An 18,377-nucleotide genomic window follows, 5' to 3' on the forward strand; every position below is an offset into this window, starting at 1 on the left:
AAGATGTGTTTGCCAAACTTCCACATTTTTCCGGAGCATTTTGTGCAGTGCTGGTTCCTGTTACTTTTCATTTGGGTTAGCACTTGAAATCATTAGCAAATGCATTGGGAATGTGGTGAGTTCTGAGTTAGCTGGGTTTGTATTAGCCGTTGCTGTGGGGCAGCTCCTCCTCCTGTGTGTTTCACCCACCGTAGCAGGTGTAGTCCATTTGGAGTTGCTGGACAAGAACTACACTAAAAGGAGTCTCTGTATGCACTCACATGTTTATAGAGTTTCTATGGAATATGGAGTCAACCTATTTTACCTTCCTAAGACATGGTATAAAGATGGAAAGAGAAGTTGCTGGTAGAGAAAGAAAGAAGCAAGGGGAAATGAGTATTTAGACTTTCAGTTTGTTAATCTTAAAGAATATGGAACACTTATGGATTACAAGAGGCTTCATAATGGTGGACATAAGGTCAGTAAACGAGTTACTGAAAAATTTGGCTAATGTGATTTGTGAGAAAAATAGCCATTTGATATAATTTCATTTTTAGCGATTATCTTACTTGCAATAAAAACAACCCCTCTTGCTTGCATTTTCCTTTATTTGTTTTTCCATCTGCATCATAACATTCCTCAATATCTTTCTGGTGAAATCTTTACCATCCAGTTTGCCTTTCCTGAAAAACTGCCATAAACTCTCAACTCCTTCACCAGTTACAAAATTACAGGTTTCTTCAGCCTGATTATCAGATGTACAGATATTAATACAATAAACATTTTTAATGATAATGGAAAAATAGTCCGTCACAATAAAAAATGAAAAATCCCTGATATGTATAGAAGTGGGCAAAATTTACATAATAAAAAGAAATATCACATCTGTAATAATGTCAATAACAACAACAAAAATAATCTCAAAGGCAAAAATAAAAATACCATTCTGGCTGGGAAGCTCAGTTGGTTAGAGCATTGTCAGGAAATGCTAAAGTTGTGGGTTGATCCCCAGTCAGGGCTTATAGAATAAGCATCCAATGAAAGCATACATAAGTGGAACAAGAAATCAGTGTTCCTTTCTCTCTAAATAAAAAAAAATAAATAAAAACATAAATCTATATATATAAAAACCTAAGTGAATGGCTGACTGTCCCAGTGTCCAGCTGGTAGCTATGACAGGCACTGACAACCAGGGGGCAGATGCTCAATGCAGGAGCTGCCAAGATGCAGTGACTTGGCAGCTGCGGGTCTTGAGTGACACACCTGAAACCAGAGAGGAGGTATTCCCCGTCTTTTTTCCCCTCAATATTATTCTGGTGTAGGGGCCCAGTGCATGAATTCGTGAACCTTGAAAGAACCTGTGGGGCTCTAGGCTGAGGTGGGCACAGGAGCAGTTCTTGGCCATTCCTCTGAGCCGCTGCCCAACCCCTGCTGTCATGGCCCCCTGTCCCCTGTCTGCCAGAAGCCCTGCTTCTGCCACCACCACTCCCATGTGCTGACAGCGCCAGCCCCACTTGCACCCGCTGATGGCACAGAGCGATTGGGGCTGATGCCAGCAGCGGGTGCATTCAGGGCAGGCGCTATTAGTAGGTGTGAGTGGCAGGTGCTGCCTGGATCACCCCTCAGGAGCAGGGGGAGGTGTGAACCCCTCAGGGGCAATTAGGGCCAGCAGCTGCCACACACACCCGCTGATGGCACCTAGCAATTGGGTAGGTGCCGGGTGCTGGCAGCAGGTGTGAGTGTGGCCAGTGCCAACAGCAGTTGTGGGTGCTTGGTAGGACTACAACATGTGGGAGCAAAGAATTTTCAGTAAGTACCAGAGGCTCACCCTGATGACAGTGACCAGCACCCCACCTTGGTCTGGTGCCCCACTAACCTGTTCCACCGTCCTTCCATGGCTAACACACCAATGTTTTGAATTCTGCCGCCTGTGGTCGCGAACCCTGGTGGTCCCTGCATATCATAGTGACTGATTGTGCGGTGTTCTGTTGGTCAGTCTATTTGCATATTACCATTTAATTATATACGATTAGTTTCATGTGTACAACATAGTGGTTAGACAATGTTATACTTTACAGAGTGGTTCCCCTGATATTTTAAGTACCACCCCCCAGACTGTACATAGCTATTACAATATTATTTTTCCCCCATGGGCTTCTCTCTGGCGATTCCCACATCTCAGCACCTTCTCTCACCCCCGTAGTGTCTGTGTCCATTGGTAATGCTTCTATGCATGCATACAAGTGCTTTGGTTGCAGAGATTTTCTTTTAAGGAGAGTTTCCTGGGACATAATTCCTTGAGCATCCTGAAGTTTCACACCACCCTAGCTCTGTTCTTAGGCAAAGACTGCTTTTTCACTGGGTGAGTAAGTGTTACAAGCCTCTGGAAATACTTGGCCAACTCCCACGGATGTTTGAGCAGAACCCAGACCTACCCACAGGCAATCGCTGATATATTTCTTTTAATTTTTATTTTTCTTAAACCTCACTGAGAATATTTTCTGCATTTTTTAAATTTTTAAATATTTATTTATTACTTTGTGGAAGGAAAGTACTGGAGGGAGCAGGGGTAGGAGAGAGGGGGAGAGAGAGAGAGAGAGAGAGAGAGAGAGAGAGAGAGAGAGAGAGAGATTGAGAGAAACATAGACATGAGAGAGACTTGAATTGACTGCCCCTTGCATGCATGCCCCTAACTTGGGACCAGGGATCTAATCTGAAACTTTAGTTCATGCTCTTGACCACTTATGGAACCGCCACCCTCTGGTGCTGTGGTGGGAGCTTTTACCAGGGAGACACACCCACCAGGGTAGTTTCTGAGATTTGAGATATTTGGGCTTTGCACATGTGCTCTGGCTACCTTTGACCTCAAGGCTCTATGCGTATGGGTAGTGATGTCAGAGGCCGTTGCTTAGTTACTATGATTCCGAGAGGAGATGGTAAACTGCCAAACTGCCCTGCTTGAATGCTGTGGCATAAGGTGGTTGGCTAGAGAGCTCCTGTTCGGTTCAGGAGGTGCGAAAAGCAGAGGGAAGTTGGGGCTTCTCTGAAGCCCTAGACTCTCTGCCATGGAGAACTATTTTCCTATTCTGAGATGTCCCAGAGTGGCAGTTATGGACTCCCCCACCAGTCCTGGGTGCAGTGGCCTGGGAGCCAGAATGCCCCAATATCCAGAAGAAGATATGCGTGCCATCCACAAAGCTGCCAGCGTGGGAAACCTGTTGAGAGTGAGGCAAATCCTATTGTTCAGGAAAAGTAGCCTGAATGATAGGGACAGGATGAGAAGGTAATAGGGCCTGGGAGGCTGGTAGCCTAGGGTCCACTGGGAGGAGGTGGGTAGACTGGGAGAGGTGCACCCTTGCAGGGCCCAGCAGCAACTCTTTGGTGGACACCTGACCTGGGTTCAAGCGCTCAGACCAAATTTATGAGCAGCAAAAATAAAAATACATGGACTCACAGATAATTCTTCTTACAGAACACTTTACTAACAATTTTTAAGTGATTCAACTACATATCAATAATGAATTCATGCACCAGTGGGGTTCCTTGGCCTGGCCTGCAGGACTGGGCCCAAACCAACTTCCCAACATCCCCTGATGGGTCCTGGATTGTGAGAGGGCACAGGCCAGGCCAAGGGACCCTACTGGTGCACAGTCGGGGCCAGGGAGTGACACGAGAGGTTGGCAAGCCGCAGAGGGACCATGGGAGGGCTCCAGAGCATGTCTGGCCCATCTAGCTAAGTGCTGATCAGCATGACCCCAGCAGTAAGCAAACCTACTGGTCTGTCAGCCCCCTGGTGGTCAGTGCACTTCATAGCGAGTAGGTGAGTGGCCTTAGCTTATCATTAACATATTACTCTCCGAATGGTTGAACAGCTGACTGATGATCAGCACTTAGCATATTAGGCTTTTCTTATATAGGATTTTATACCATACACATTTTTATACCATGATGGTACATACTATAGAAAAGTGCACAATGAGAGAGAGAATTCCCATAATAGATCCACTTCTGGGCTAGAAATTCCTTGGATAAAATCTAATAAACTATATTCTTTATGGAGGGAACTCAGAAGCAACTTTGAAATGGGAAGGTGGCTGTGGTCCTGAGCATGACGACTGACTTTCTCAAAATGTGTGCTTGTCCTATGTTTATTAGTTTTACCAACCAACTCAATATACTTTAAAATTTTTTGAGTTCCATGTTATCTTCCATCGTTGTCATGAAATTAAGAAAAATTTTCCATAGTAGACACTGGTTTACCCTTCCAGATATTAATGTGTGCTATGAATTTCCATAAAGTATTAGTTTACTAATAGCTGAAAAGACAGATAAATGATTGGAACAGAATGAAAAGTGCCCAAACCTCCAAATATATGTAACACTTTAGAACTCGATACTGGTGACATTTCATGTTTCTGGAAAAGGTCAATGAAAAATGGTGGAGGATTCTATGTTAAGTGTTTGTATAAAACTAGCTAGATTTGGATTACTCCAAAAAAATCTCAGATTAAAACTTTTAAATATGCGAAATGAGAAAAGTACCAGGAAAATACACAAATATCTGTTTATACTTTGTTTTTTTAATGTTGACAAAGACTTGAAGCACAAGATTTCTGGAGGTTGATTGAGCAATATAAAAAGTTAAAGTCCGGCTGGCATGACTTAGTGGTTGAGTGTCAACATAAGAACAAGGAGGTCATGGTTCGATTCCTGGTCTGGGTATATGTCTGTGTTGCTGGTTCTAGTCTTTGTAGGAGTGTACAGGGGGCAGCCAGTCAATGATTCTCTCTCAACATTGAATAAAATATATTTTATTCATCAATAAAATATATTTCAATATTTTTCAAACACTGTCTACCAGGAAATAATTTTAGCAAGATAAAGAAAATGTTCTTGCAAAATATATGCAGTATATGTGTATCAGAGAAAAGTTATGTCTTCCTTTTACAGAGAAGTCTTTGAGATCAACAACAAGAAACTCTAAATTAAAAATGAACAAAGTATTTTTTTTGCATAAGGATAAGTGACCAATGGACAAATGAAAAAAATATTTATTGTCCCTGGAATAAAGGGAATAAGTTAAAAGAGTAAAATAACATTTTCCATCCATCCAGTTTTTGAAGATTGTCCTTATACTGCTGTTTATAATTTACGTTGTTTTTGACATTTGAAATAGGCAATTTGGCCCTGAGCACCACATTTAAAAATCTGCTAGTATACTAATAAAGGGGTAATATACTAATCAGACTGGATAGACCAGACATCTTCCAGACATCCTTCTGGATGTCCTTTCTGACAGAGCAGGGGTCCAGGCGAAGCCTTTCAGGCCCAGGGTGCCTATGGCCAGCCTGGGCGAAGCTGCCGGGGGTTCTGGGTGCCTGAGGTCAGGCCACGTGAAGCTTCCCGGGGTTCTGGGTGACTGAGGCCAGCCCACATGAAGCTGCCCAGGGTTCTGGGTGCCTGTGGCCAGCCCACGTGAGCCTGCCCGGGGTCCCAGGTGGCTGTAGCTGGCCAGAGGAAGGAAAGCCTGGGTACCAGGTGCCTGCAGCCAGCTGGAGGAGAAAAGCGTAGGTCCTGGGTGTGGGAGACTAGACAGATGTGGTTTGGGGCAATCAGGCAGGCAGTCAGAGCAGGCAGGGTGTCAGGCAAGTGCTTAGGAGCCAGTGGTCTTAGAATGTGAGAGGGATGTCCACTGCAGGACCGGGCCTAAACCAGCAGTCGGACATCCCCTGAGGGATCCTGGATTGCAAGAGGGTGCAATCCAGGCTGAGGGACACACCGCCCCCCAGACATATTTCTTACATTGGGCCTATAGTAGAGATATATTCCCAGTACCCATCAATTCTATTTATACTAAAATCTAAGTTATATAGTTTGTTTCACTCAGTACTTCTTAAAATAACAATGTCTTAGGAAGAAAAACTCATTTTGATTATACATACACACAAACAGACTATGATCTTAATTAGTGAAAAATAGATGCAAAATGTGATAAAATTTATTTCTGAGCATTTGTATAATAAATGAACATTTCCTTTTTTAAAAATGTGATTTCTTTATTGAACATGGACGTAAATTCTAGTAAATATTTTTATGAATAAAAGCATCCTCAGGAAGAACAATCATATGAATCTTGCACAGATAAAACTCATTTCTCACTTTCTGCCTTTTGGACTTCTTTTGAAAATGTTTTATTTTTATTGTTGACACTGTTACAGATGTCTCCCATTTCACCACCTCAGTGCCCCTCCACACAGTCTGCAGGCTTCACACATTGTTGTCTGTGTCCAAGGGCTATGCATATGTGCATATATGTTCTTTGGCTAATCACTTCCCTTTCCCCACACCCCTTCCTCTGAGATCTGTCAGTCTGGCCCATGAATCCAGGCCTCTGGTCCTATTTTGTTTTTCAGTTTATTTTCTTCATTAGATTCCATGTATAAGCGAGATTATATGGCATTTGCCTTTCTCTGACTGGCTTATTTCATTTAGCATAACAATCTCCAGATCTGTGTATACTGTCGCAAAGGGTATAAGAGTGCCTTCTTTTCTCCAGCAGCAAAGTATATCATTGTGTAAATGTACTACACATTTTTCATCTACTCATCTACTGATGGGCACTTGAGCTGTTTTATAACTGTGCCTGTAAAGTATGTATATCTATACTAATAAAAAAGTAATATGGTAATAAGAATGGAAGTCCTTCCGGAGACCTTCTAGATGTCCTTCTGGACAAGGCCTGGAGCATGGCCAGCCTGCATACTGCCCCCAAATGGCCCTAAGCCCCTTGTCCAGGCCCCCTTAATCGAGGTGGGGACCCTCACCCCATGGGGGTGTGGCCAGCCTGAAAAAGGCCATTAGCCCCTTGCCCAGGCCAACACCACACCCAGTGGAAACCCTCATCCCAATGAGGGCGTGGCCAGCCTGCTAGCAGCTAGCAGCCTCTCACCCAGGCTGGCCACACCCCCAGCAGGGACCCCAACCCCAAAGTGTGTGTGACTGCCCAGAAAAGAACCCTCAGACTCTCACCCACGCTGGGCATGCCCCGCAGCGGGGATCCCCACCCAGATGGGGGCATGGCCAGCCTGCAAACTGCCCCAGCCCCCAAACCCAGGCCAGAAATGCTCCCAGTCTGGACCCCCACCCTGATCAGGAAACCCCTTCAGGGAAGATGAAGGAAGAAGGAGAAGAAGAAGAAGGAGGAGGAGGAGAATGAGGAGAATGAGGAGAAGGAGAAGGAGAAGGAGGAGGAGAAGGGGAAGAAAAGAAGAAGAAGATGAAGGAAGAAGAAAAGTTTAAAAATATACAATAATATGTATCTACTAGAGACCCAATGCATGAAATTTGTCCAAGGATAGGCCTTCACTGCCTTGGCAGCTACCTGGATCCCTCCCACGGAGGCATCCTTGATCCTGTGGCTGCAGCCCTAGCTTCATCTGGAAGTAGTCCAGAAGGATGTCCAGAAGGATGTCTGGTCTAATTAGCATATTATGCTTTTATTAGTATAGATCATTAATTGAATGTAAAAATCAAATTAAATAAACAATAGATCTAATGAAAACAACAATAACAACAACAACAGCCAATGAATAGAATGGAACCAGAGGCATGGAAGCACGTAACAGACTTCTGTATCTCAGAGGCAAGGGGGAACAGAGGAGCAGGAAGAGATTAACCTAAGATTTTACCTATGGACACAGACAATATGGTGTTGAAGGCCTGGGGTGGGGCAGGAACCAGGTGGAAGGTGATGATGAGGGAAAAATGTAGGACATCTGTAATACTCACAAACATAAACTTTTTTTTTTTTTAGTAAAGAGAGAGAATGTAAAAGATTATTATTAATGCTGAAGTGTTTTTTTTTTAATCTATAAAGAGTTATTTTAAAATATTGAACTCTTCCACTATGTGTATGCATTCTCTCAATCCGTTTTTACATGAAATATAACCTGAATACTTATTCTGTAGCAGACATACTCTACTGAGGACCCTTTCCCTCCAAATCTCAGGCCCTTTCTTCCTTACAATTTCATGTTGCCCAATATGAGCAAAATGAGAAGTTCATAATTGAAATATTAGGACATCATAAGGTTGAAGCTTTTCTCCCTGATTCCAAACCAAAGTATTTCTGAAAGTAGGAAATTGTAAAAGATAACCTGTAACTGGCCTTTTGACAATGTATAATAGTAATAAATACTAATATTGATCATTGGAAACATCCGCTTTCCCTACAATCTACAAATCTAAATATTGAACAAAATGAGCCATGGTAAATATTTGAATCCTGACCTTCCTTTGAGTTAAATTTTCTTGAAAATCAAAGTAAGAATTACCTTTAAAATTTTCTTGATTTCCTTTTGTGTCCTCTTTACCACCATAAAGATGTTAAGAATTAATATGAATTTAAATGAAAACATTTGACAAAACTGCCAGAGGAATGTTACAGTTAGGAATATTTCACTTAATGTAAGGTACCATGGATGCTAGATTGTCAGTATTTTTTGTATTACTTAATTTTTTAAATGCTGCCAATAAAGGTTGTAAGACATTCTGAATTAAAAATTGGATTCCAATGCCAGAGATATAAAATTGTGAGAAAATAAGCATTTTAGAAGCATTGAAATACTATGTTCTTTCCGATGCTTATAGTCAGTCTGCAAAGTAGGTATGATGATATTGTTTTACTTAATTGAAATGTTGTTTCTGTAAATTGGTCGTAATAATAATGATACTGATATTTTCTAATAATTATTGAGTTATTTTTTCCTGGGCGAAGAACTGTAGTAAATACTTTGCATAGATTCTCATTAAAGCCAACAATCGTGTCCTGTGAGATACCTATTATTTTTATCCCCATTTTGTTGATAAGAAAATTGAGGCACAGAAAGGCCAAGTGATATCTAATAAGTGACAGTTAAAATTGGAACAACACCATATTGAAATTCATCCTCAGGTCATATTCCCTCTATTCAAATAGGGTAAGTAACAAGAACTAATAAATATTGTACTGTCTCCAGAAGAAAACTAAATATTTGCTTTGAAGGCATAGAGAGAAATGTTTACAATTACGTGGACAATTGTAAGCTTTCATGTAGTGCACTCCAAGTTCCTAATGAGTCCTCTCACTTTCATAGGACTGCTCTGCACGTGGCCTGTGGCAAGGGCCAGGCAAGCGTGGTGAGACTGCTAGCACGCAGACGTTTCATACTGAACCTCAGTGATAATGAAAATAAAACAGCTCTAATGCACGTATGTATTAGCCAACTATGTGAACTTGAGATTGGTTTTAATTTAATTACTTAGAAGAACTTGTGGAATGCTTACTTTGCATTACTAGAATTTATCATCTATTTTTTGGCATAATACTGACAGGCCATACTACATGACCAAGAAGAATGTGCCGCTATCCTACTAGACCATGGTGCCGATCCAAATGTGATGGACATCCACGGCAACACTCCTCTTCACTATGCTGTCCTTGGACAAAACACAGCGATAGTGGAAAAGCTACTTTCCTGTATGGCAAATCCGGAAGCGAGAAACGAGGTATAGATCAAGTCACTTTATTTACAAAATATTTGAAATACATGTTTTTACTTCAGTTTCAAGCCTTTTTAAATAACTGTATGTTTTATTGATATTAAAGAGAAAAGAAGGGAGAGTTAGATAGAAATATCAATGATATCAGACAATCAACCATTGATTGCCTCCTGCACACCCCCGTTGGGGAATCCAGCCCACAAGCCCTACATGTGCCTCCTGGTTCAAGAGTCAACATTCAACTGCTGAGCCACCCCAGCTGGGAACAAGCATTTTCTTTCTCACATTCATACACAGAATACAATAAATCAGGCCCTGTCACCATGGAAACAACTCCAAAACCCAGTCTGGGAGGGCTGGAGAAATGTGGTGTCCATGGAAGGGGCAAAATTTTGCCTCCCAGATACCCTTCTACCCCAGAAGGAAGAACTTCCTGTTAGGGCCTGGGAGTGGGTGATAGGCTCAGAGCCCACAAAGGACTGAAGGCCGGGGTTGTTGAAGTGATGGTGGGGACTGGTTGCTATGCTGACAGGGGCTAAGGAAATGGGTGCTGTTGGGGATGGGTGGGAAGAGGAGACCTAATACCCAGCAAGGGGAGCTGGGTGAGTGCAAGTGAGAAGAAGATATCCCAGTCCACAGGCAACATGATAACGACAGTATACCAGGATAGATAGTAAGACAGGAACATAGAATCTTGGAACCCCCACTGTAAATCTTTGAGGTGAGTTTTGGGGAAGGATATTACAGTTAAGCTGCTGGAGAGGGAGTGGAGGACATTTTAAAGGGAAGAAGCAGACAGTGACTGTTCAGAGGTGAGAAGAAAAGGGCTGCAACTATTTCTTTTTTTTCATCGACATCAGCGGGTATCGTTTTCCATTGCTTTTTGAGAGAATTTAAGGGAGTGAAGTAGAGAGAGAGAGAGAGAGAGAGAGAGAGAGAGAGAGAGAGAGAGAGAGAGAGAGAGAGAGAAACACCAATGTGTGGGTGCCTTCCCATAGGCCCAGCCCAGGGTTGGGAAACAAACCTGCTATGTGGATATGTGCTCTTGAATGGGAATTATATCTGGACCCTTCAATGTGCAGACCAAGGGTATAACCAGTGAGATCATGAGCCAGGGCAAAAGGGGATGCTTTTTATTTACTTCCTATAGTATAGGTTTAAGTGCAGAGGATCCTTTTAAATTCTAATATTCAGTTTGGATACATGCAATTTTATAAATTATACATTATTTCTTCTGGTCTACAGGATGACTTCACACCGCTTTCCCTTGCCAAATATGAAAACAATGAAAAAATGGTGGAATTTTTAGTAACAAGTGTTTCGGAAGTTCATCAGATGGAAGGGTACAATTGTTCGTTCTTTGTTTTTTATTCAGAGAGTACATTTGTTAAAACTGGGGACAGTGAAACAAGGAAGGCCTTAGGATAGAAGAAACAAGTGTTAGTTGGAACCATTCTAAGCTGTCAGAGAGGTTCAAATAATGCTGCGAGAAAGACCAGCCATTCCTTCCTCCTTTGTCACCAGTCCTGTTCCCGGGTTCACCTTAAATCCTATAGAGCACCTTTGTTTAGATACTGGAAGGTCCCACATTGCCTTTCCCAGTGCAGTAGGCACCAGCTAGCCTGAGATTCCAAAATTGAGGTTGGCCCCGCAAGTTATCTCTTTGTTATAAAAATGAGACATTTCCAAGTAAGTTGAATTTCCTCAGGTTTCAAAATATTTTAAATTGTTTCCCACATGGAAGCCAGTCAACAGAACGCTCTGATTCAAAAGTAAATTATCGGTCCTAACAATTGCTATGGGTGCATGACCCATCAGTGTCCATGTGTGACAAGTAGGATTCTATCTTCCAAGCCAATTGGGTGTGGACAGGGAGAACAAGTATCATTCTCATAAAGATCTGCTGGTTCACAGTTTGAGGAGGAAGAGAAGGGATAGTAGTAGTCCAGGCCAGGTCCTGCCTTCTATTAGTTTTCTATAGTTCACAGATGCAAAACAAAACAAAGGGAGCATTTTGCTATCTGAGTTCAGGAGGTAATATATTTATGCATAGATTTAGTTGCAAGTTATACAGTAACTGAGATACCCTGAATCACAAACCACAAAGAAAGGGCTGGTAATACCAAAATTAATAGCATTTTCTGAAAACTGTGACATTTCAATGTTATGTACTATGAAAAACCCACATTAGGGTTTCTTTGGGATTGCAGCACTGTTTCAAAAATTCGAGTTCAATAACAGATTTTTCCTTTGGGTTACTGTTTCTCTGAGCATCTTTTTGATGTGTTCTTTCATTTCAATCTCCTAGCAACCTTCTAAAGTAAGACAGTAAGATTCTTATTTTGTAGAGGAGGACCTCAAGCCACAGTAAAAGTGACTTGTTTGAGAACAAATAGCCGTGTTTATACAACTAGGAAGTCTGAGTTCAAAAGACTTGACATTAAGTCAAGCTGAATCTAATTAATTCACTGAACTAGATTGCCTGCAAATCATGACTCTTTTATGTTACTTTTCTTTAAAAATTACATCTTCATAAGAAGTCTGTGGAACTTACAAATTTGAAGTGTGTAGTATAATTAATGTTTTAATATTAACTCTGATATTATCTGACATATGCTGAGAATTTATAATAGTTGGAAAATATTTTTTGTATTTATATGAAGATGGTAATATCATTTATCACCATTTTTTCTTCACAGCGACCAACAACCAACATCTGAAAAGAAAGAAAAAAGAAGACTTTTGAAATCTTCTGGAAGTAACAATCTTGGTAAGACTTCTGATAGTGAATTACTCTTGGTGCTCTTACCATAGATGAATTAAGAGTAAGGAAGATTTGATAATGAAGGAGCAATAACAAACAAACAATGTGTAAGTTGCACGTGAAGGTTTTCTTAATCTCTCCGTTAATAGGTTAGTATTCAGTATTATTTAAATAATTAATTGTAGGAAATTTTAAAATCTTGGTCAATATTGGTTGAAAAGAAGTTCATTTATTAAGTACTGATCCCTAAAATCCTATATGATATCTTTATGTAAAAAAAGAAGAAGAAGATATTAAGTTCAGATGTTTTATGTTTTCTCTAATTTCACATTGTAAAATATAGGACGTGTTATACAAAATGGACCTTTTGTTTAGTGTTTACAGGCAATGGATTACATTTAGTAAATGAAAATTTCGTTATTTTAAAAATCTTTTTTAAAACATATTTTTAATTATTTCAGAGAGGAAGGGAGAAGGATAAAGAGATAGAAACATCAATGATGAGAGAGAATCATTGATCAGCTGCCTCCTGCATGCCCCCGACCAGGGATTGAGCCACGAACCCGGGCATGTGTCTTCGACCAGAATCAAACCCAGGAGCCTTCAGTCAGCAGGCCGATGCTATACCCACTGAGTCAAACTTGGTAGGGCTGAAAACCTGTTTTTACATAGTGATTTGTCTCACTAAAAAAGTATCTAAAAGTGAGAACTCAACAATACTTTCCTGGTACCACAAACAAACGGCAAACAATAAGAACTACAACACTTAGTGTGCAACTATCCCAATGAAATTGTGTAGTTTTTTAAAAAATATATTTATATTGATTTCAGAGAGGAACGGTGAGAAAGACAGAGAAACATCAAAGATGAGAGATAATCATTGATTATCTGCCTCCTGCATGCCCCACACTGGAGATCTAGTCCACAAAGGGGGCATGTTCCTTAGTCACTAATGGAACCTTGACTTCCTGCTTCATATGTCAAGCCTCAACCAATGAGCCCCACAGGCTGTGACCATTGAGGTTGTTTTTTAAGATACCTATCAATAGCACAGAAGTCATAACGGCAACAGCAGTTGAGAATCATAGGATGCTTTATATATTATGCCAAAAAGACCTCACTATCATCAACTTCATTCCTCAGAAGTCAGAACAGAATGAGACATGTTGATGCATGAGAACAAGATGTATCTTCCTGTTTGTTGGGTAATTGTTAGGACACTGCAATTTCTTTAGTACAGGAAGCTCCATTGCCATTCATCAAAAGATAGTCATGATAAATATACAAATACCCCAACTCAGGACTCAATAAATTATAATAAAAGTACAAAAGTGATTTATAGTGACAGAAATCCCAGTGGACTACCCAGATGTGGCACCTACTTCATTGTGCAATCTGAACCTGAACTGTATGAGGACACCTTAGTAGACTTTTACCAGAGGATTTGTGTAGGTTCATTTTGCAACTTATAGGAAATAGAAAGATGAAATATCATTTTGCCCTTGAGCTCATAATGAGAGCTATCTCTCATTTCCGTGTTTATCACATCAGAATTCTCAAAGAAAATGTCAAAATTCGGTTATTAATTTGTCTGCTTACTGGTGTACTATTTAACGGTCAGGTGCCTTCTAGGTACTGAATGCTATTCTGATGATGCAGAATTGAAATGGTTTAAAACACTGTCTTTGCCCTCCAAGAGCTTGTTTTTGTCATTTCTATTAGTTCCTATACATTATTCAGTGATTGCCAGGTGGTAGAACACACTAGGAGCTTGTCATTATTCTTTTTTATTTGTGTGTAGCATGTGACAGCAACTTTAAGTCTATGATGAGAATTAGAGTTTTAAAAAACTGGTGAAGCCTTGGCCGGTAGGTCAGTTGCTTAAAGTACTGTACCAACAGGCCAAGTTGTGGGTTTGATCCCTGGTCATGGTCCATAGCAGTTTCAATCAATAAATGCTTACATAAGTGGAACAAAAAAACCAATGTTCTCTCACGCTCTCTTTTTCTTAAATCAATGTTTAAAAGGTGTCAAAAATTGAAGAAAAATAAAGACATGCTTGCACACCCAAGACTTCCTCATTTTCTTTCCTCACAGGGATGATGCACCTAAACTCTAATGTACCCCAGGAGACTCATAAAGAGAGCAACAATGGTCACTAGCAATTCATCCTGGGCAAACCCTCTCAACCTGATTCCTTAGTGAGCCTAAGCTCATTTCCCCAGGCTTTTCTTGTTGCACTATCCCGAACTTTAATAATAAATGTCCTCTAAAATTCTCCTACACACAAATAAAATAAATAATATAAAATAAAAATGTGGGTGGGATTTAAATTAAGCCTGCAGATGGAGAAGCTTTCCAGGTTAAAGGGACAGAGGGTGATGTTTGGTAATAGGAACGTTAGTCCAAGGGGTATGATGTGCGCTTTAACATTGGAGGATTTATGAACTGTACCGTTTTAATGTGCAAAATGTGTGCTGTGGGAATGTGTGGGAGTGAGGTGAGTGCCTAGCTAAGGCAAGCTTATGAAAGTCTTTAGTACTACAGAGAGTACTAGATCTTATCCTATGACCTTGGGAAATTTATCAGATAGAATGCTTTTAGCTTCAGGTTATAATGGGTGGCGTAATTAAGAGGCTAAACAATAGGAACCAGGATTGTTTTGGTGGTTCAGTGATGTCATCAGGATCCCAGGTGTTGCCCCTGATTCAGCTGTGAGGTTGTCAGTGCTTATGTCTGCCTTCCTGGTGAGCTACTTAGTGAGGGCTCCAAAGCCCCTCTTCTCGCATGACAGCATGTGACGGCCAAAGGACTGCTTTGTTCCATTTTCATTTTTTTCTTAAAATCTAGTTGGCACAGAATATATTACTTTCAAGTGTATGACGTAGTGGTTTGACATTTACATATCTTACAATGTGTTCATCCTGATATGTCTAGTAACCATCTATCACCATGACATGTTATTAAAATATTGACACATCCCTTTGCTGTACAGTAGATGTCTGTGGTCTATATATTTTATAACTAGAATTTTGCACTTCATATTCATATGCTTCTATTTCAGCCATCTCCTCAACTCACTAGCCTCTGGCAAAAATCACTTTGTTCTTTGTAGCAATGGGGTGTGTTTTTGTTTTGTTTGCTTTGTGGTTTTAGATTGCACATGTCAGATGATAAGATATTTGTCTTTCTCAGTTTTATTTCACTTAACACAACCCTCCTCTGGGTCCATGGATATTGCTCTAAATAGCAAGATTTCATTCTTTTTATGTCCAATTAATATTATATATACTAGAGGCCCGGTGCACAAAAATTTCTGCCCCGGGGGGGGGGGGTAGCTCAGCATGGCCTGTGCCCTCTCGCAGTCTGGGACCCCTCGGGAGATAACAACCTGCTGGCTTAGGCCTGCTCCCAGGTGGCAGAGGGCAGGCCCAATCCCTAGGTGCAGCCCCTTGTCAGGCTCAGAGCAGGGCCGATTGGGGAGTTGGGGCGCCGCCCCCTGTCATGCAGAGAGCAGGGCTGATCAGGAGGTTGCGATCCCACCCTCAGTCACGCTCAGGGTAGGGCTGATAGGGAGGTTGTGGCCCCGTCCCCTGTCACACACAGAGCCGCAGGGCGATCTGGGGGTTTGGGCGCTTCCCCCTGTCACGCTGATCCCGGTGTCGGAAGGCCTCTCAGCTCCGCTGATCCCAGTGCTGGGAGGCATATTACCCTTTTACTATATAGGATAGAGGCCTGGTGCATGGGTGGGGGCCAGCTGGTTTGCCCTGAAGGGTGTCCTCGATCAGGGTGGGGGTCCCCACTGGGGTGCCTGACCAGGCTGGGTGAGGGGCTGATGGCTATTTGCAGCTGGTCACACACCCTTCAGGGTGGGGGTCCCCACTGGGGTGCCTGGCTAGTCTGGGTGAGGGGCTGAGGGCTGTTTTCAGGCAAGGACTGAAGCTCCCAACGGCTCCTTTCTTTCTTTCTTTCTTTCTTTCTTTCTTTCTTTCTTTCTTTCTTTCTTTCTTTCTTTTTTTTTTTTTATTCTGGGTCAGCTTTAGTTCTGAGGCTTGGCTCCAGCTCTGAAGCCTCAGCTGCTGAAAACAGGTATCTGGTTTGTTTCAGTTCTATAATCGAAACTCTGTATCAACTCCAGCTCTGAGATCCCAGGTCTCTGAAAGCAGGTTTCTGGGGCTTTGTTTAGCTTCTATATCTGTTACAATGTTTTTAAAACTGGAAGCTCAGAGGCCGGCAAGGCAGGCGGGGAACCTTGCAGTCCTCCTTCACTGAAGCAAGCAAGCCTCCTGTTCAGTTTAAGCTGCCTGGCTGCCGGCCGCCATCTTGGCTGGCAGTTAATTTGCATATCGCCCTAATTAGCCAATGGGAAGGGTAGCGGTCCTATGCCAAAAACCATGTTTCTCATTTATTAGATAGGATTGCATCTTCTTTATTCACTTATCTATATAGGGACACATAGAGTAATTATATATCTTGGCTATTGTAAACAATGGTGCAGTGAACATAGGGGTGTGGATTTCTTCTCAAATTCCTGTTCATGTATTTTTTGGATGAATATACAGAAGTGGAATGGCAGTTCCATTTCCAGCATTTTGAGGAATTTCCATGCTGTTTTCTACAATGACTGTACCACTTGACAATCATGTGAATAGTACACAAAGGTTTCCTTTTTCTTCATATCCTCGCCAACACTTGTTGTTTATTTATATTTTGATGACAGCCATTCTGAGAGGAGTGAGCTGGCACTTAATTATGGCTTTCATTTGCATTTCCTGATTAGTGATGTTGAGATATGTGCATCCTTTAATTTTTTAAAAAAATATGTTTCTATTGATATTTAGTGAGAGAAGAGAGGAAAGGGAGAGAGAGATGGAAATGGCAAGGGAACAATCACATTGCTCAGCTGCCTCCTGCCCACCAATACTGGGCATCCAGCCTACAAGCTGGGCATATGCTCTAAATGGAATCTGACCAGCCATCTCTTGGTGCATGGGACGACTCTCAATCCACTGAATCACACTGGCGTGGCCCATATGTTTCTTTTAATTTGGAAGACAACTGATTGCCTTGCATTTGACTTCCCCTTCCTAACATATTATACGCTTGGGTTACATCACATAATCATTCCTAAACCAGTTAGTGGTAAACTAGTTACTGTAATGAGCTCAGTATAATTATTTCTCTTCTTGGAGCTTGGGAGATACCACCTTCATTATGAATCATGACAGTGAATGTCCAAATAGAGTTGTGGTTTTCCAGGAAGAGTGGAGACTGAGGTAGGGAGCCAGCATATTTACTGCAGGGATTCATTGGAGTTTTGAGCAGAAGTATAACAAGACTGGATTTGATTAGGGCCCTCTGGTTGTGATATGAAGTAGGTATCAGTAAGATTTGCCTGAACAGGGTCTAATTTTAGGCCATGTGGTCCGTCATATCTACTCAAGTCTGTCACTGTACTGTGAGAACCATGCTAGACAATCTTTAAGTGAACAGGCATGACTGTGTTCCAGTGAGACATTTCTTTACAAAACCTGATGGCAGCTCGTATTTGGCCTGTGGTCCTTCATTTGCTGAGTCACCCGGCCCCCCATGTAAATGATAAATGAAAGGAAAGCACATAAGGAGACTGGGAAACAAAGGAAGATGTTGCCTCCTTGGGGTAGCATCAGTCTACTATGAAGTTTTACTTATCCATGCAGAAATGAATCATAAAGTTCAAGTTATTCCATTTAAAATGTCATTGTTTATCTAGGTCTATGCCTTTCTCATTTTTCTGTTCAAAAATTTTATTTATTAATTCAAGAGGGAACAATAATGGTGGGATTTCCCCCAGTGAGAGCCATCTGTTAAGAGCCAATGTTTCCATACCTGTTGAGTTTGGTGGAATATCCATGGATATCCCTACATTCTGGGTAATATTTCTTTGAATTTTTGACTTGTCCTGCCAACAACTGCCTTTAATGAGCAAGCCATGCTTTCGGTTTTATAAGAAATTAAGAAAAGGATTCAGAGGAAACAGAATTAAATCTGCAAGGACTAGAACAGTATTACATGACATGGGATAATTATTGTTTTTCTGTAGCTATCCCAGTTA

This window comes from Myotis nattereri (assembly GCF_964212035.1).
Source record: "Myotis nattereri genome assembly, chromosome: 1".
Classification (NCBI taxonomy): Eukaryota; Metazoa; Chordata; class Mammalia; order Chiroptera; family Vespertilionidae; genus Myotis; species Myotis nattereri.